The 20,673-nt window shown below is 42.4% G+C and overlaps 1 protein-coding gene across 1 annotated transcript in view; it reads left to right on the top strand.

The window, feature by feature from the left end:
- KANK1 (KN motif and ankyrin repeat domains 1) overlaps positions 1 to 20,673 on the top strand; it is a 115,913-nt gene that overhangs the window by 13,438 nt on the left and 81,802 nt on the right. Inside the window, exon 2 of the mRNA XM_042875176.1 lies at positions 15,230 to 15,360. The gene's annotated coding sequence lies outside the window, so the exon portion shown is untranslated. The remainder of the gene's footprint in view (positions 1 to 15,229; positions 15,361 to 20,673) is intronic.

Raw genomic sequence — 20,673 nt, 5'->3', positions numbered from 1 at the left:
AGCAAGATGCTTCATCTGAAGAAGGAACACACTGTGAATGCAAATGGCCGTTTGCTCCCCTCCCACCATCTCAGTCTTCTCCCTCTGGCAGTGCTGCCTTAGTGCCAGCTCCCCGCCCAGTCGTGACAGCTGGTTGATGTCCAAGGTCCTTTGTGCTGTTTCAGCTCGTGTCAGGAAACAGTTTGTCAGAGGATCAAAGCGCTGGTGGCCCAAATTAACTTTTTTTTTGCCAAATCACAGGCTTGATGTTGTTGCAGTCTGGTACTTACAGGGGTTGCCAGTGCTGCTGATAAGGAGCGATTTCTGACTTCCCGACAAGTTGCAGTGACGTTGGCGCAGCTGATCTCCCCTGGAGAGCCTCAAGGGTATGGAAGGTTGGTGCTGTGGGGTCTGCAGAGTGGGGGCAGTAAGATTGCTGGTAGCTGGTAAGCTCTGAAGTGGTTTTTGTCTGGTGTGTCTGAGGGCAAAGCTGTAAGAAAGTGGTAGTGTCAGGATGCCCCAAGATAGGAGCAGGGAGCTGGTACTGAGCTGTTAATCAGTAACAAAGCAAATCATCCTGCAACAGCTTATGATGCCAAGTAGTGATGTACACTGCGTAAAAAAGAATGTGTTTATCCCAAGTGGAGAAGGACTCGCCCTTGATCTCACTGTCAAAAGATGATTTATCATCTGTTGCTCTTGAGAAGGAACAAGAAGGGAAGAAAGGGCTTCACCTTTATGCCTTCTCTTCTGTTCTGCCCCCTGCTTCACATCTCGTAGCACTACAGTGAAATGCTCTGTAACCATCACGAGGATAGCTGCATAACTTTTTTCTCACCCAGACTGCCACCCAGCCACCAGCAGGAGTCCAGCATGTCTTCATGTTCCTCTGGCTGTTCTGGCCATCCTCTTCCGGGTTACCTGCATGGAGAGGGGCTTGTGAGCAGCCAGTCTGCCAAGAGGAGCTCTTTCATGGGAACTGATTATACTACAGCAGAGCATCATCAGTAGATGGTCTCAGCTTTAAAAAAAAAAAAAAAAAAATCTCTTCACTTGCCCAGAGCAAAATCTGATGTGATTAAGAGAACATCTGTTCCTGACACTTCCATTCTTCTTCTGTTAGCTTTGAATAGCACACCTGAGGTTGAACTGCAGGTGTCTTCAGATTCAAACAGAGTAAAACATTCTTGCTTCTCCGATTTCACTGATGCTTGTATTTGGTGGTAAGGCTAGAAACTGCTGTCCTTTTCTCAGGGAAAGAATGCATCTGAGACTGCTTGGGTGGTAGGGAAGAAAAGCTGTTTGAGGAGGGGGACAAAAGGATAGAAAGCTGATGCGAGAAAACACAGCTGGCCAGGCTGCACATCTGCTGCATGCCCAGTGTGATTCCACGTAGTAAAGCCCTTTGCATTGTGATTGTTTGTCCAGCTGTCCTGCTGACTGCTTTGACCCAAGCAGTGGGAAGAGAGGGATCTCTGTTCTCCCTCTTTGCTTTGAGCTAAACAGGTAGTAAAAGGGAAATTGTGCCGAGAGTGCTTGAACAAGCAGAAAAGGATGGTGGGACTAGAGTTGCCCTGAGTTTATAGGTTGGCCTGCCTCATCTGAAATCCTAGAACAAATTTGGATAACTGCATGCTTTGTTGTGTCCTAGCCAAATGGAGGGACAGCAGTCACAAATTGTATGAGAACTGTGAATGTTGTTTGGATTTTAGTGTGTGCTCTTGCAGGTGGATTTGTTCTTCAGGTTTTCAGGCACTGCTTGGCCTTGGGCAGTGTGTGCCTGGTTAGCTCCTGCTGCTGGGGCTTTTCTTCTTGGTGTGCAGCTGTGCTGGGCAGGCAGACTGCTGCCAGTTGTGGACAACTTGGAATCTGTGCTACTGTAGGCTGAAAGCTTTGTGAGGCCTGCTGGTGTTCTTCCATTATTTCTCCATGTCTCTTGTCATACTGCTAGTTCAGAGATTTTGTAGATTTTTGTTAACTGAGCACTTAGGACTGCAAAGCCATCTCTCGCTTGCTTCTGGCTGCTTTGGCTGCTCATGTCTTGCAGTGGCGTGCACCTGCAATCAGTGTGTGGTTGTGCCCTTGACAAGCAAGGCCTTTCTCCCTCCTGCAACCTGTGTAGAGGCTGCTTATTTCAGAGAAACCTGTTTACCCAAGAGGCAATGCAAGTCACATAGTTATCCTCTTAAAAGCATCTCTGTTTGTGCTGACTGACCCCCTAATCAAAGTATCTGTGACATATTAGATTAACCTGCTTCAAAATGAACGTACCCAAGAGTGAAGCTGCTTTTCTCTCATCTCCTGCAGCTGATGATGGGAATGATTCTTGCGAAATGTTTGTGTTCTCTGGTGCTGTTCTTCTGAATAAGTCAGGCCTCTTAACTTGCGGTGTTATCAAGGGGCTTGTTCCTAGATCAGCACACAGTCTGCAACCAGAAGCTTTGCACTTTGCATCACTGGGGTGAGGAGGAATTAATTAGCCTTCTTGCTAGCGGGTGTCCTCTTTCACGCTTCTCAAGTTGCAAAGAGTAAGAATGGGGAGAAAAAACCTCATCTGATAATCTCTTTTCATGGCCTGATGTTAGCCACCCTGAGGCTATTTATACCAAGCAGGCTGATTGGAATTCAGTCTAAATTTTCACCTGCTGTCCTCCTGGGGCCCAGGGCTTTTGCAGAGCACAGCAATGGCAGTCACACCCTGACTTCTTTGCTATCCCCAGTGCAGTGGGGATGGCATGGCCACCTCAGTATCAAGGGCAAGAAGTAGCATTACTGCTGCCAGGCAGTTTAGTTGGCATATATCAGGAATATCCAAGGATTTGCTTTGATGTGCCTGAAGAAGGAAGACTGGGGGGGGGCCTTAAAACAACAATAAAAACACATTTCCCCCTAACCCTCCATCTCTTTCTCCCTACCACTTGACTGTTGGAATGAGAAATAGCTTCTCTGCTTCATTTTGTTCCTCAGTAGTTGCTTTAAGGAAACACTCCTTTGTTTCTTGTTCCTGTTTTGATAGGGCACGGGTATTTGTTGAGAATAGAATATGGAAAGTTTAGAGTCAAGTCTTTCTGCCTAGCAAACATAGGATTTTTACAACTGTCTTTTAGAACAGCTTTTCATTAACAGCTGTGCATTAACAGCATTCATTAACAGCAGTTTTGTGGCCCTCTTAGAGTGTGTGAACATCCCCTGCCTTGGTCTCCCTGGAAACTTGTTGGTCCTGTTGTTACTGGAGGCTTACGTTGATAGCTCAGACATATGTGTTTTGCTACAATGCTGATATAAGCTTCTCTTGACCCCTGAGGTTTCTGTGTAAGGTCACAACAGAGAGGCCTGAATTCCTGTGTTAATCACATCACAGCGGGCTATCCAGGATGGTTTTCCCAAAAGATTAACTGAAAGATACTGCATTGCTTTGAAACATGATCATAGAGCATCCAGCTCTTGAGGATAGTTTCTTTCATGTTTAATCTATGCATTGATTCCATGTATTTTTGAACCATGTATGTCTCACTACAGTAAAATGTGAATGATGGCTTGTCATGTTAGCTGGCTGTTTGCTACTGCTTTGTAACACCAGCAAGTTTGGTGATCTCCTGTTCAGCAGCACTGCAAAGAAGCTCATTTCCTTTGTTCTATAGAGGGTATGTTCTGAAGTAATCAAAGTGTGTCTGTTAAGCAGTTGTTGAAGCATGCAGTAACATACAGCTTCTCTACAGGTTTGAAAGCATAAAGAATTGTGCCTAACCAGTGGGTAGTAGCTGTGATTCTGCAGGCACTGTAGCAGATGAGCCTGAAAGTGCTGATATTGTTGTTCTAGGACTTTGGGATGCTCTTTCAGAGAGGGCTGTAAGCCTTACCCTGCTTGTAGCTTGGCTTATGCAGCAAGTAGCTTTTGGTTTAAATCCAGATGTGCTGAGAGCTGTGGTACCAAAGTATCTGCTGCCTTTTGAGCAACTTGCTCATTAATTATGGACTCTGGCATACACAGAGGCCTTCAGAGCTGCAGTTGTTGCATGCAGATACTGTCAGGGCTCCTGAAAACGTCTGTGGAGGTGTACACTAGGATGACTTCAACACTCTCTTAGGGTCTGCATGCTCAGAACACTTCCAAACAAAAAAGACTGTACCTCTACAGGGATGTAAGTAGATGGTTCTTGCTGCTGATTCCCCTAAAGCAGTCATCTGTACCGTTGTTCTCTGTACCGTTCTGGAAACAGTCTCTTACTAATGATGCAAGGCTCTTTCTTCCTCTCAGAAGTGAAGCACTGATAAGTAGGTTTGGAAGAGTTTGTGCACCTGAGACTCCCCTCCCCCTTTTCTCCCCAAGCCCTGGTGTTATGTACAGATAGGCTATAGATTACAGCACCGTTGGATTGACGCCCTCTATAATACTGTTTTCTCTCAGGGAGAGGTTTATGAAACAGTGTCATGAAGATGCATACTGCAGGGCTAAGGGGGAGGTGTTCACATTTTTAGTAGGTACTCCAGATATTTATGTAATGTGCCTAAGCTTGCAGCAGAATATGAAATATTTGTGTAAGGCCCCCAGGTCTGTCCATGGATAAGGTATTTGTCTGGGCTTTGCGAACAACATAGGTGAAGGAGTGTAACTGACAGGCCCAAATTAGTTTTATGTTCCAACTACTCCTTCCTGGCAGGATGTCTTGAAGTTGCTATCAAACCACATCTAAACTGGAATCTTAAAACTACAGTATTGACTTTCCCTTCTCCAGTATTTACTTGAAGAGCAAATATTGAAAAAGGCTGTGGAAATTCCTGTTGATAGTGGCAAGGAAGTGATTCCAACCAGGGCTTGTTGTAAGCTTGGGCCTTTGCTCTGTAGGGATTTCTGTGCTGTAGGTGCTAATTGTCTCTTGGCTACAAACCATTGTATGGCTCAGTCACTTTGAGCAGGTAACCTAGGTGAGGCTTAGGAAGGCTGCTCAGTCCTCCTTTAACTAAGTCATAAGAGGGAAGGTGAGAAATCACAAAATAAAGCTCCATGTAGTTTTCAGAACTCAGTAAAAAAAAAAAAGTGTGCATGGTTTAACCTCTGAACAAACCACTCTTTGCAAAAAGCTAAAGAAAAAAAAATCCCCAGTTTAAGATAGCTTGACAGTCTTATCTTGCATTTTCAGGTACTTGTGAAATGAGCTTTTTTAAAAAAATAGAGTTTTTACTTTTTATGTGATCGCTGTGACAACTCATGTTCCCTGAGAGCTGTGCTTACCCTGCATACAGGAGAATCTTGGAAGCTGTGAGCTGTATCCAGAGCTGACTCTTGAGACCTTGAGAGGCAATTCAATATGTTCATTGCTGTGACCTTCAAAAGCTTTGGTAGCCTACAAACAAAGGAAAAAAGAGTTGGGCTATTTGAAATACAAACAAATGTTCTAGAATAATTCATCTCTCTCTCTCCTGAACTGGTGCTCCACAAGGACATGTTGCCCATAGAGCATGGGGAATTAGCTGAAATAAATACTGTGCGTCCCACACTTCTATTTCATTGCCTAAGATGGGCTGAATTAAAAACACAGCCTCCTTTGTGGGAAGAGGATGAGCAAGTGAGCTGCTCACATCAACAATATGTGGATGTTACTAAAATAACAGAGGTGAACTGAGGTCATGGCAGCTGTAGGTGTTGCTGCATCACTCTTATCCAGGAGCATGACATAGCCTTGAGTTGGAGGAGTAGGAAGACGTAATGTGGAAGGAGAACTCTGTGGTTAAACATGTGTGCACAGTTTTCCTCTGTCATTAGGAGCTGTGTTCTCCCTGTTAAGGAAGAAATGTGTTGTGTTCTGCGAGGCACCTGTAAAAGTGTGTGTAAAAATTTCCCTGGACTCTGACCCGAGCCACCGGTTCACAGCACTCAGCCTTCTGGTTCTGCCACCCGAAACTCAAAAGTAAATGCTGCTTTCCTAGAAGGGAGAGGAAGGCTGCCTGCATGTGACTGCACTGAGGAAAAGGCAAAGGTGTGCGGGAGAGATGGCACTGTGCAGGAAGGGGTGGATGATTGGTGACAGGATGGGTGGTGTCCTGGCAGGCATCCCTGCTGGCACTGTACCCATGTGTGCCTGTGGTCACTGAGGAACAAAGCTGCGGACTGAGCTGTTGCTGGGCCGGGGATCTGCAGAGCCCTGCTCTGTGCTGGAGGTGCTGGCGTTGTAACTGTGAAGTCCAGGGAAAAGTTATGCTCTAAAAACTTTTGTTCTCTTTCAGGGCCTCGTGAAAAATCTTCCTAATTGATGGTTTGGACATCATCTATGCCTGGAGTGTCAGTGTGACTTTTCTGTTCATATCTGTTCAAGGATGAAAGAATGTGTAGCAAATACCTGCCGTAATTATGCATGTTTCTAATGTTTCAGCTTGTATAATACCGCCCACCTTCCCGGGGAGGTCAAGTTACTGTTTTCAGGCATTGCACTTCAGTGATGCGCCGTGTTCTCAAGGAAAACGGTGGACTAAAGACCCTGTGAGTTCAGTAGTTTTTCTTTCTTGTGAAGTAGTGAGAACTGGTGGATTTTGTGTTGCTGAGTAGGTTTAAGTGTCGCAATCTAACATGCGGCTTAATTATACCTAAATGTGAATGTGCTTGTGGTGTGGAGTGGCTTGTGTATGAATGGCAGTACAAGTATTGCAAACTGTGTGTGTGTCTGTGAAACTCTCAGCAGTGCTCTGTTGGGACCAGACTGTGCCCAGCCCGTGCAGAGCAGCCTGTAGGGCAGGAGCTGGTGCACAGCCATCACAGCGTGTTACTTTCCATCTGCAGCACTCTGGCACAGTAAGCAACACTGCAAAGCTGTACGCTGCCTCGTCTCTTCCTCTGCCCTCTCCTTCCCCCAGCTCTGCTGGCTGCATTGAAGGTTGACAGCTTTCCAGGGAAAGTGGTTTGGGGCTGCTTTGCTCTGTCACCCCTGTGTTGTGTGGACTGTGTGCATAAGAGAGGATTTCTGTAGTTTTGCATTACTCCTCCTGGCTGCTCGAGGGAAGTGTGTTTTAAAATCAGTTTGTGTATATGTTTCCTTCTTCTTCCTATCTAGTTCAAGAGGTTAGTTAGTGTTAGACTACAGCCCCCAATGTTTGGAGCCTGCAAATCCAGTGTGTGGTGTTATTACGGTGGTTGTCTCCCTATTTTATTTTTTTATGAAGGGTACAGGAGTATTGAGACTTGTGCTGACCTTATTTTTGAACATTTTCTGATCTGTGGCATTGCTGAGCATGCTAGACATGATAACAGTTTCAATAAGAGTATCCAGACTGGTGCTGCATGTATTCCTATTGCTGTTCTTTTAGGACTAAGGCTAGCTACTTGCTGTCATACTCAATTTTTGAAGGATGCACTTAAATGTCTCAATAAAATGTCAAATTTCCCTTGAAATGCTATTGGGGAGAACTTTTTTTTAAGGGCTACTGGTGAGACTCCAGAGAATAATTTGTCTATTCCTCCAAAGGCTATGCACTTATTTGCTTACTGCTTCTGATAATCAAGTACATAAGAATGCTTTTTTTTTTTCTTTTTTTTTTTTTTTTTTTGCTACAACCTCTTATTGGGAAACTCAACTTATCTATAATGTGATACATGCATTTCTTAGTCTGGATTAGTTTTCTCCACAAATGATAAATATGGAATGAGTTTGGCATTAGCTTTTCTTACTCAAGTCATTGATACAGACCCTCTCATGAGACAGCTGTCTTGTTTCTTTTTTTCCTTCTGCAGAAGAGAAGCAGCACTGCCATGGCAGGAGCCCTCAGTGATGTATAATTGTTTATACTTCTGCAGATTAGTTACTGTGCAGCTCAGGAGGTTCACTAATGCTCTGTCTTCAAAGGATTAGGCTGGAAATATGGCATGCTCTCTCACATCTTAGTTTGGTGTGAGATGTTTCTTTGAAATGTAACAGAAGTGTGTGTACGATGGGGTACTGAGGGATTTTTCTAAGAAGTGCTTGATTTGAGACTATTCTACAACGGCCCTTCTAAAAATACTATACTATCTGTTAGTGATATGCCAAAACATATACTCCTAAGGAGATGGCAGTAAGATCTGTTGGAAAAATCCCACAAGTACCTGGGGAAAACAAGTATGAAAAAGCAGTGACTTGGCTGAGGTTTACTTCAATGCCAGAGGGAGACATTAGTCCTGTTGCCTTGTCCTGCCAGCTTGAAGCCTCAGGATGTTGCCAGACCCAAGGCAAAGGGGAGCTTCAGCCTTGGGAGCTGGATGTGGAGATGCAGGAGACATGGATTCCCTACTGTACAGCTTCTTGAAATGGTTAACCCACGTTAAATGCTTTATGTATGTTTTGTTTTTATCTCCAGCTGTGTTACGCTCATGAATATATATGGTGATACCTGACAGCTTGGAAGTGTTCTCTTTTCCCTTGGTTATGGGGAAACAGCAGGAAGGAAGGGCAGTTTTTACGTAGGGTTATTTCTATTGCTTGAAGTCCAACAATTAACAGCTCAAACTCTTGTAAACATAATGGGCCCAAAACTGTTATTTCTGCAGATAATAGCAATCAGCTCTTTGTGACTGTTAAGATTGCTTACTGAAGCATGTTTGTTCTTGCAAGCTGACAGAGTTCTTCCTCTCCCCTCCTGTTTGACCAGCTCTGATGGGACCAGGGGTTATGCAGGTGGGCTGCAAAATCCCTGTCATCAGAAGCAGCCTGTCTCCCTCCACCTGTGTCCCACCTGCATGTAGTAATTGACCAAGCAAGATAATGCTTTATAGCTCCTTTCAGTTTCATTACGGACAAAAGGATGACCTTCACACCCTTCCTGATCTGTGGTATCCTCAAGGAAGCAAAACCAGATTTATTAGGTACTTCCTTGCTTGTCAAAGGAGTTTCATGTTATGGTAATGCAGCAGAGCAAAGGATATAACTAGATAAAGGGTGTTTTTTTTTTTTTAAAAAAAAAAAAAAGAAAGAAAAAAAGATGTAACTAGTGCATAGATGCTGAAGACAGATTAAGTGAAGATCGTCTGGTCATCTCAGTTTAATTTATTTCTTGAACCACTTCCAGGCAACTTGTTTCAGTTGTGACATTTCTGAAGTATCCTGTGGATACTTGTGATGAGTCAGAAGAAGTCACCTTTTTCTGGTTAAAGCTGAAGTTTCTGTTCACCAGCTTAAAATCTCGCCCAGAGCAATAGTTGTGTCTCAGAACTGTTTTTCTTGTCAAGTGAAAAATCACACTTCAGAAAGTCCAAGATGAATTCTGCTTTTCATCATGTGGGTTGTACTACTGAATCTGGACTGGCTTTGTTGGTTAAAGACCACAGAAGACCTAACACTTTATTAAAGTGTTACTGTGTATCACCTGCAGATTTTCAGCCTTCGGATTAAAAAAACAAAAACAAAAACACCTAGGTCTTTTGAAAGAGACAGATTTTCTGTTGTCTCTGTCATACATATGCATAAAATGCCTGCAGAGTGAAACATGTGATCATGTAGAAAAGGTGTTTTTGACACCCTTCAGTTTTTCATTAGCTGATATGCTTTGCATCCAAGTGTAAGAATTGCTATTCTAACACATACTTCTCAAATGTTATTTAATTTCTAGTAAACTAATGATTGCTTTTTCCAATAATGATTTTTCCAGTAGTGTAGGATTGGTATTTGATAGTGCTAGACCTGGTGGTTTTGAGTGTTTGTCTTATCTGATGAGAGCAAAGGGAGCTCAAAAGTTTGATGTGGCTCCATGCTGTAGGAAAGCAGGGTGCTTTCTGAGGATAACAGTTGTCCCTGTGCTTTTACTGAACAGCCTGCTTGTTCAAACTGATCACTTTCTCTGTGGGTCTAGAAGGTTTCAGTTGGATACACTGCAAACCAGGGACCAAGATGAAGCTGTCCTTTTAGGCACTGCGACCTCTACCTGTGCTAACTAATTGAAATGTTAGAACCTGGCAGGCAGGACTGGCTCTCGCTTGTGTATCCCACTTACCAGCAATATGAGTCCTGTTGCTAAAGTAACTCATGCATAAATTCATGGGCTGTGCTTTTAGAAGGTATGCTTGGCTTGAGAGAAGCCATCCTGCCAGTCCTGGACTTAGGACTGGCCAGGAAAAGTCTGGTTTTAGGTGTAGATTGAGGAGTGAGGTATGGGTCAGGGGCTGTTCAGACATTGAAGCTGCTTGTTCAGATTAGCAGTGAAACACTTTTTTCTCTGACTTGTGCTTGCTCTGTGCCACAGTAATTGACCTCTGATATCCATTCTGTGCTACTGGGTTGGCTGTGTTCTGTCGCAGATAGTATTATGTGCCAGATGTTCCTCTTTCCTCTTGCTTTCTGATTGTTCAGAGACCAGTTCCTATTGGAGCAAGTGCTTCAAGCTGCTACCAAGCACATTGTTCCTTATGGTGTGTTCTAACAAGTCACAGAAAGTTCAAAGTCCACTTGCAGTATGTGAAGAGTTGATCTCTGTTCCAATAGGAGGCATCAGTTATAACAGATAAGGTAGCTTTGGCTTTAGCCCAAGGCTTGTTTTATCACCATTATGTTAAAAGGGAAGCCGTGGAGTTTGGCAACACTAGGTGTTTTTAATGCACTAACAACTACAGTGGCTCCTTTATCTACTATTTGGAATGTACTAGCTTGTGAACATTTACATGAGCACGTACGAGCATACCTCCTCGCTCTGTCTTGAGATAGGGAATTGAATTGCTGTGTGTGAATGGCTGTAGCTGGAGGACTGGGAGACTCTCACCACTGTTAAAGTTGGCTTCTGAGGTGCTGCCCTGAAACTTCAGTGCTGAGGACAAGGAGACTGTCCACAATACACCCTCTCATGGCATTTCTCTTAGCCCAGCATCCTTCATGATACAAACAAATTATTTTGCTATTTAGTAAGAATTAATGTAATGTATAGGTTGGTGTTGTCTACTATGGATTTTATTTAAATTTGAGACCTTTGCGGCATCTCCTTAGAGGAAATGCCCTACTGTAGGGGCTCATACTTGGTGTGAGACTCCTCTTTAATGTGAATGACAGTGCTTGGAGGTGTGTTTGACCAAATAGCATGATATGTTGGCAAAGGGAGATACCCGAGGCATCAGTGTAGTCGTGTTATCATGGCAGCATGCCCAGATTAATTAGTGTCTCCAAGATTAATTAGCATGGTGCTTTATGCCATGCAGATGGAGCCTTTGTTATTTTCTTTAGCAATTATGAGCTCTTATGCCAGTTAAGTCTACCATGATTGAATATTGCTTTTGGATATGTGGTGGCTTTCTGTCCATAAGTACCACATATTCAATAGGAGACAGTGTCTTTACCTGGGGAAATGCTACCTTCAAATATGAACTGATTATATGAACTGATTTCAAGGTGCTTATTCCCCAGTAAGAGTGTGATTTCCCATTTGGTGCTATGCAGTGCATCTTTCACTGACTTCAAAGTGTCTGACACAGTATCTAAGGCGTATCTCAATATGTTATCCAGGCGTGTCCCTGCAGTTGAGGGGGCTGGATTTCTTTTCAGGTAGGAGAATCTGAACATCTGCCGGAGGTAGGTGCACGTGGGAAGAGGTGTTAAATAATATTAAAATGGAAAAGAGAAGATTGAGCACATGTGTTACTGATCCATAGAGAACTTGTCAAGCTGGAATATGCCTGCGAAATACAAAGTTTCCATGAAAAGTCTGTGCAAGTTTGCAGAATCTCTTACATAGTCAGCTTTGCTTAAATGGGAAGTATTCTCAAGGGTAGAGCTTCCTGCAAAGGTGACGACTTTATCAGCAGATTTGCTCCTTTTGGTATATGTAATATCTCTGCTTAGTTATTTTTCTGTGTCAGTTCTCATTTCTGCTTTTCTTTGCCTCTACTTAGCACACAGTTCTGCTAATCAGTAAGTCAGTTTTCTTCCTGGGGTTCCATTTAAATTGCTGTTTGCGAGGCAGTTCAGAAGAACAACTATTTTTTGATACAGGAGACATAAATCCATTCTATACAGATTTAAATTGTGCTTGCGGCGTTGCATATATATTTTTAAATCTCCGTTGTGTCAGAATGTTTTTCTAATGTTTGATGTTTTGATTAACACCTGTTAGGTGTGGTTTATTCTGTCCTTAAGGGAAAAAGGGTGTGCAGCACGTTTTTTGTTTTGGTGGGGCTTTGGATGTGTAGGAGTCAAATGATTGCATTTGTTGTGATTATTTGGGCTAAAAGGCAAAACTGAAGCTTTCCCCCCATTTGGCATGGAAAATGACAAAGTATGTGATTAAATCTTATCTCCCAAAGGATTTCTGATTCTCCTTTTCAGTCTGCTTCCTGGAGGCGTCTGATTCTGTCACTTGTTGATCTTGAAGCTGGAGCTATGGAGTTCTGGCTTTTATGGTCATGTAGTTTTGCTGTCAAACTGATCTGCGCCAGACGTTGGCATAAAACCTTGCTTCAGCTGAATTACACAGACTACCTGGTACAGATTGACCTGATATGGATATGATGGCTGTGGGAGGACAGCCAAAGAGAAAATATTTTGAGGCAAAATTGACTCATGAGTAATATCTGAACAATCTTGACATCGTGTTGTGGGCACATAACGCTCTGGCTATGGTAACAGATATTTGAAAGACAGTTTTATTGCACCCTTGAAACATCAGCCTGGATGTGTAACTGTGACTGAACGTCTTGAAGATGAAGATGGAAATCTTGAAGTATCAAATTGAGGCTCTTACAGGAGTCTGTTGTAATACTGTTTTCTACAAAACTGGGGAATAGGAGGTTATACAGAAACACACTGACTGGTGCTTCCTGTTACATATGAATATGTAGTTCCAAGGATGTAACTGTGTTCTGTGATCGAGTTTACTTGTGCATTATGCTTTAATGTTGGATGGATGAATATATTTTTGGTCGTGGAATGCATTCCTATTGAAATGTAACAACTGTTTTTAGAGTGAGTAGGCAGCATGCATATAAACGTTAATATTTTGCATGAATGGTTGAATGTGTATTTGAACATATTGCAGAAGTGTTAGATGGAGGGAAGAAGGAATGGACTCTCACTTCCCTGAGGGTTACTTAAGAACACTGAATACCATTTTAAAGTCTACCTAATGCAACATTTGGGGCTTTTGGATTCCTGTCTTTTTTTTTTTCTTCAGCAGATGTTGCATTTAGGGATTGTTTCCCATGGGGGAGATCTTCTACTTGAGTTTTCCTGCAGACTTACCACACACTCCCACCCTCACAGACAGACCTAAATGAAGCCACATCATTTAAAACTATAGAATCATAGATTTGATTGAGTTGGAGTGGACCTTAAAGACCCATCTAGTTCCAACCCTCTGCTGTGGACAGGGACACCTTCCAATAGAGCAGGTAGGTCTAAGCTTCATCCAGCCTGGCCTCAAGCACTTTTGCATTGGTGCACCCACAGCCTCTCATGCACAAAGCCTTTGACACTGTTCTGCAAGTCCAGGTAGATAATTCCAGTTGCTCTTTCTCTATCCACTCTCCACCAATGCTGCTCCTGTTGCAGGAGACCATGAAACTGAAGGTATTATTCGTCCATGGTGAAGTCATGTTGGCAGTCATAGATTGCTGCTTTATTCTGTGCAGATCCAGGAGAACCTGCTCCATTACCTTTTTCTCCCTTATTAAAAATGGGTTATAACTTTCCTTTTCCAGTCATCAGACCACCACAGCTTTTCAAATATGAGGGATAGTGGCATATGTTAATCCCACAGTTTCCTCAGAACCCTCAGATGCATCTCATTAGATACTATGGAAGCGCACGTGTTGTTCTTTTCTTGCAATGGGAAGTTCTTCGTTCTCGCAGTCACTGGAGTTCAGATCCAGTTGCTCCTTCCTTATTCTCTCCCTGCATTCTCAGACCACATCTTCACAAGTTATGTATTCCTGCCAGCATTACCTGTGCAATTTGGTTTTCTTTCAGTTGGGCTACAAGGCATTGATTTAACCCAGTTGATCTTCTGCCTCGCCTGTGCAACTTCTTGCATGAAGGGATTGCGAGCTTTTGTGTCTGAAGAAAAATAAGTGATATTTTAGCTTGTGAAGACAGTTTCCCTTAGTAGGCTGTTCTGTAAACAGTGTGGGATTAGGACAGCCCATATGTGGATGCACTGATATATTTTGAGGACTTGTTTTGAGTACTGGTGTGTTATAGAAAAAAAAAAAAAATTATTTTGTATTCCATAAAACTACAGACATGTAAGCCTAACAGGTTGGGTCAAAAATGTTTTATGTTCTCATACCAAAGCTTTAGTGAAACATGCAGTTAAAACATGGATGATGTGTGTCTTTTGAACTGGGGGAGGAAAGGGGGAGAAATTTTCAGAACTCTTGAAGCCATACTGGACAGAGATTGTTCTTCTGTCTCATCACTAGGTAGCTATCAGATGTCCTCGCAGCATTGTGTAAATGTCAACATTTGCATATGGTGAGTCTCCAGCACTGCCTTGGTGTGCAGCTGCCTTGGACTGTACCTGTGAGTGATTGCATGGTGGGATGTATCAGTGCCAGAACAGGGGCCTTGGTGTCCCTATGCACTCGTGTTTTGGGAAGCTTGCTTTTTTGAGTTAAAACAGGCCGAGCAAGTTAGAAGTCAGAAATAAGTTGTCTAAACGTTGTTGGCAGAACATCTTATCTGAACTGCCGTGGAAGAAAAGGGAAGAACTGTCCTACATTCCAGAGAGTGGTGCAGGCATGAAGTTAACTGCAGTCTAAGCATCTTTATAACCATTGGAAGTATGTGCAAATCCCTGTATGATAAGAATTCTAATAAAGGCTGCTCAGGGAAATGGGACAGCAGACAATCGTCTCCTCATTTACTGCAGTCTATAAAATGCTTCCATGTCTTTCATGTGCAGAGACATCCTAAATTATACAGTTTTACTGCTTAGCTCACATGGACTTCTGCATTTCTGTACACTGCTGTGTTTCCCTAACCGTCATGGCTGGTGTGTCCTGTCGTCTCTAAGCTTTGTTTCTGTGCATTCACATGGACTGTTGTTTCAACAAAGAGGATTTTAACTGGGAAAGCACTACAGAGTGATGTCTTTGGAAGATGTGTGCTTTCTCTTTAGGGTGTGGTAATCAAAATACTGCTTATGTGAGTTACATCTTGGAAGCCAAAAATGATAGGATAGTCACAGATATGAAAGGTTAATTTTGTTATTGTTTAGCAGCATGGCTTTACCAGGCATTTGCAGCTTTAAGCATGTGATATATTGCCCAACATGTATAATGATTACTTGCTTTTCATTTCTTTTCTTGTAGGATGACTTTCGGGTTCCTGAATGTGCTGTCAGATGCTGAATTATTGAACTAGGTGAATCTTCTGCATTTATTTCTTATCTTCAGAAAGGCCTAAAAGAGCAGAGGACTGGCATTTGTTACAGTGTTTTAAGGTAAGATCTGACTTGCTAGGGGAAACAGGGAAGATGATGAATATGAAGATATGGTCTCATGGACTGTCCCAGTCCATCTCTGACTCCATAGTAAATCATACCGTTGTGGTTTCTGTACTGTGTGTAACACTGGACCAGACTGTCAGTATTTGCCTCTAAGGATAAAATATCACCTCAGTAAGCTAAAAAATGATGCAGTGAAGAAATAACTTGTTATCTTTCCTTGGATGACCAGTTCTATTTATACATATACCCTTTCATTAGACTGCCTTAAAGCTTTGCCTACATATTAATAAAGTTTTAGTAGTGAAAAGATTTAGTCTTCTGTCTCCATGGGATGTTGGCTTGAGACATGTTCTTCACCAACAAAAATACAGGTAAGAAAAACTGAAGACATTAAAAACCAGATGAAACTGTAGAACTATAGCTGACTTAATTGAGCATTCTCCAACTAGAGGTTTTGCACTGTCATCGCTTTCATTAATTTATACAATACCTGTATTTTGCACCTGTCTGTTCAGGTTCGTATCTGTATTTCTGCTCCATGGTAGTGCTGCTGTGCTTTTTGACCAGCTGTGTTGTGCACCCATATGCACAACATAATCTTTTCACTGCAGAGGCATCTGAGTAAGCAGGGGCTGTGCTTGAATTATGCTTGTGGTAAGCCAAGTCCAGGGAACTAATTGCTTCATAAAGGGCCTCTTTGCTACTGAGCCCTTGGTTTCCCTCATGTTTAGCTGTTTTCAGGAGTAATCACTGACTCCTTATTTACTTTAAGGAACTACTGTCTCCCTCTTTGTTGCATGCAATGTGGTGTGCTGTGGGTTTGGGTGACAGATCATCTAGAACTTATCTCTTGAAGGGTAAATATGTGTCTCTGGTCACTGCTTGAGGTAGCTCAATGCAGTTTAAGTGCTGTCTTGTGAAGGCAGACCTCGGGCTAGTTCCTTTTGCACCAATTCTGGTCTCTCACTCCTACTTTTCTTTAGGAAAGGCACTTATGTCTTTTCTGTTATCAAATAACCGCTAGGTCAAAGCACCCATAACTGCTTCTAGGCCCCATGGCGGGGCTGTATGGAGAAGAAACTCCTTAGAAAAGGCTAAATAAGGAGACTTGCCACTGTGGTGAGGTTTCTTCCAGTTCCTGTGTGGCTGCAGGCCACAGCCATGCCCTGGCTGTGGAGAGCTGCACGCACAGCCAAGCACAGCCTTCTGGGCAGAGGGGATGGGGATGTGTTGGATGGCTGTGCTCATCTCTGACCTGACACCCTGTGCAGGGAGGGGTGTGTAAACACCCTTTACAGAAGGGGTTGTTAAGCACTGGAATAGGCTCCCCAGGGAGGTGGTTGAGTCACCATCCCTGGATGTGTTTAAAAACCATTTGGATGTGGTGCTCAGGGACATGATTTAGCAGAGGGCTGTGAGAGTTAGGGTACTATGGTTAAGCTGTGGTTGGACTTGATCTTTAAAGTCTTTTCCAAACTGAATGACTCTATGATTCTATTTGGTATGAGTAGCTGCAGCTTTGATTGTTGGGGGGGACATGTGGGAGGGTATATGAGGTGCAGAGTGGGAAAGGAAGAAATTTTAAGAAGGTATGCAGACCAAAGAAGAGTGTGAGTGCAGAAAGGCTGGAAAAATTGTGCCAGCTGTTACAGAGCCAAAGTAGCAGTGACTACCTGGCTCCTTCTTGGGACTGATGGGATGCAACATCATGGCTAAGGGGCAGACTCCTCCAATTTCAGCTCTTGTCACAGGGCTGTGACAGCAGAGTGTTCATCTCAGGTTCACACAGGTGCTCTGCTGCTCTGACATACTAGCATGGCTGCTGTAATGCTGGATCTGTGAGTTGTAAGTTAGCATCCCCCTTACAGAGTGCTTAATGATGGCATTTGGTGCTTCTCTGAACTGTGCTGAATTCCATGATCACGTGTGGTAATGGGGGGAGAAACAGCAGGCTTCATAAAATTAACTTTTATAAAGCCACAGTTACCTCACTGGGATTGTCTGGGATTTTTTTAATGCCAGGGCTTGCAGCCTTCATTTAAACCAGTATTTTCTTTCACTCCAGTCTCCTCAGACTTCAGATTAACAATTTTGTTTTTCACAGCAGGACCTCGATCTACTAAACCTTGTGGTTTCTTTTCCTGGCAGATTTAACTAAAAATACTAGCAGCTACATTCCTTAGTGTAGGTTTTTACGTTTCAACTTGTTCATGGGGAAGACAGACTTAGTAACAAATGTGACTAGATCTTGGTACAACATAATCCAGGATAGTTTCTGCCTGCAGACATTGTGCTTTCACAGGGGTACAGTATAGGAGCAACTTCAGCAAACATGGAGTTATTTGTTGCTGTGGCACAGGTTGTATTGAAGCTTAGTCAAACCTGATTCCCTGCTTCCAGAATTTTTTGGGCTCACTGGAGCAGTTAAGTCACTTTCACAATGATTGATGAAGCTCTGGTTATCTACAGAGGTTTATGAGTTTTGACAAAGCATACCTATTGTAGGCGAAGTTCGATTTTGTTACATAACACTGCAGACCTGCATTAGAAAACTCAGTTTTGCAAATTCAGCTGTCATTGATCAGCTGTCTTCCTCTTCATGCCCACAAATTCAGTGACATCTCTTATTTGGCCAGACATATCCACATGATTAGCTGGTAAGAGATGTGACGCAAGTACTGTCCCTTACATCCCTCCTGCTCATAGCTTTGACTGTGCTCAGTGTGCTACAAACCAGTCACACAGCCCAGCTCTGCTGTATTACTCTCTTCACCCTCCCATACACAGTTTTCCAGGCAGGGACATTCTTATCACGCCAACTACCTGGAGAGACATGTGGGCTCCTGTCTGAAGTGGATCATTGCTTGTATGAAGATCATCCCAAATATCCTTGCTGATGTTTCTGGACAGATGATGGGTAGCAGAAACAGCTGCAGAAGCTTGCAGTGTGACCCAAACCCGCCTCCTGGTGAAGCTGCCATCCATGCTGTGCACCTGGACTAGGCACTGGAAGCCAAAATAAAGTGATTCTTTGAGGTTTCTTGGTGACCGCAGTAGCAGAGCCTGTGTGGAACCTGGATGCACAGACTTGGTGGCAGCATCTTTTTGCTGCTGTTGTCTAGCTCTTGTGTTCAGAGTGCTTTAATGCTCATGTTTCAGATATGCAGTGTAATTCAGTTACGTGCTGAGACTGCTATGGCATGAAGACATAGGACTGACCAAACATAACTGGGTTGTGCTGTACCATCTTTGGCTTAAAGATGCCTGCTGAGGAACCCCACTTCCAGCTTGTCTACTGCTGCTGTAAATGTAATGAGGAAATATCGGTGTGATAACAAGTTCTTTATGCTGATGAAAGCCCTGCCTGTGCTTTTCTGATTTATGATATGTGAAGGATGAAAAAAAAAAATTGTTAATCTTTAGGGCTACCTAAATGTAAACAAAACCATCTTTTTTCCTTAGCTCTTTTGTTATCAGGACTTGAGCAGTTCAGTCCCTGCCTTATAATTTCTAGAGACTGGTAATCAATTTCCAGTACTGAAAATAAATTCTTCTCTTGCTTCAGGTTTTAGTTTAAATAAATCCAAGGTTTTGAGTTGTCGCATATATATAACCTTTTAAGCTCCTTATATGTAAGGCATAAGAGCAACTGATCTCGCCTTCTGCTAAATGTACTTTTACTTTTCTAAAGGAGATGCTTTGTCCACTGAGAGCTGTGGCTCAGCATGCTAATAAAACTCACTTTATGCCTTTAAAATGTTTATTCAGAGTGGCCTGGCTAGCTTACAGTAGCTGTGTGGGTGGACTGTCCTTGAATTTTGTAGACTTAATTTAGTACTACACAATACCTAGTTATGGAAAACAGCTATAAATTGTCTGTGTGCAGCCATGCATTATTGATAAAGGGTAGAATGAGCTCCACAATTCCTTTACTTGATGCTGTTAGTGCAACAGCTGGCTGATTTAGGATTATTTTTTCTTCCCCATTGGCTGCAAAATGTCTCTGAATTTGCTCTTGGATCTTGATTTGTGTGGGTGGGAAATTTTGCTTTTTCTCCAATACAAGTAAATACAATAGAAATGTATCCACAGAGAAGAAACAAGCTCAGTGCTTGTTTCCAGTGCTAGGAAGACAGTAAGTCTGACTGTATGCAGAGGATAGAACTTAAAATTGTCACAGTACTCAGAAGCGCTCAAGGTGTTACAGTAAGTTTCAAAATAAATAAATCCTTTAATATATGTGATTTGACACATGCTTGGAGAAAATGCTTTACCGTGAGTCAGGTGTGCTGTGTAATTCCAGTGTTCCTTCTGAGTTTATGAAAAATCTCAACAGTCTTAAATTTCACAATATGTTTTTCCCTTTGACATCTAAGATTAGTAGAGTGTCTTCAGAACTTGATTTACAAATAAAGCAGTGCTATAAACTGAATGGTTCTTTCCCTGTAGTTGAACAAACATACAATGAGCTGCTCAACAGACTGGAATCTAATGAGTAAATAAAGTAGTGATAAAATAAATAAAAAAGGAACTTGTTGGTAAATCTATCGAAGTCTGTCTTTCCAGCAAATAACTCTGAAGCTTCTTATGCTATAATTTCTGGAATGATAGCTTATCACAGACTATTATTATTCCTGTATCACAGTAAGAATGTACAGTTTGTGGCAAACAAATACTGAGTTTGCGTAGTGACTTATTTTGCTCTTTCTGTCTGAGTACTTCAGTATTCTTCAGTAGAATAATATATTCTTCAATAGAAGCATTCAAAACCTCTGTGTACAGTTTTTTTTTCCTTATGCAATGTTAAGGTAGCAAAACACGAATGTACATGATCTTCAGAAGCTGAACTGATGTTTATAGTGCTTTATTCTGTGGGGAACTGCTATGTATTGGTTTAGCTTTCTCTATTTTTACAGCCTTGAAAGATGAGAAGTTTTAAATAAGGAAGTAATTGGGCTGGTTGCATGGTTTCAAAACGGAGGCAGGAAAAATTAATGGAGAGAAGGCCTAACATGATTTAGAGAGTCCTGCTAAGGATTTACATTAAGAATAACTCGTTCTTAAAGTTTATTTTCTGATGGAAATTGTGGGGTAAATCAAATGCAAATGATTAAAATGCAGAATTCTTACTGACTTTGTAAATCTAACTCCTTCAGTAATAATACAGTCATTTATCTTAAGGAGGGCATGGGGCTGTGAGGATTTAAACAAAAGCATCAACAACTTGGTGTAGATAGTTTTGGTGACAAAGATAATGAATTTTGTGGCTTGTTTAGAAGGCTGTTGTGGAAAGGGAATAGGTTTTCC

Source organism: Lagopus leucura, unplaced genomic scaffold (genome assembly GCF_019238085.1).
Source record: "Lagopus leucura isolate 7727_CA_CO unplaced genomic scaffold, USGS_WTPT01 Super-Scaffold_100014, whole genome shotgun sequence".
In the NCBI taxonomy this organism is placed as follows: Eukaryota; Metazoa; Chordata; class Aves; order Galliformes; family Phasianidae; genus Lagopus; species Lagopus leucura.
Note: the sequence above shows the minus strand (reverse complement) of the source record. Positions and strands in the feature narration are given on the sequence as shown.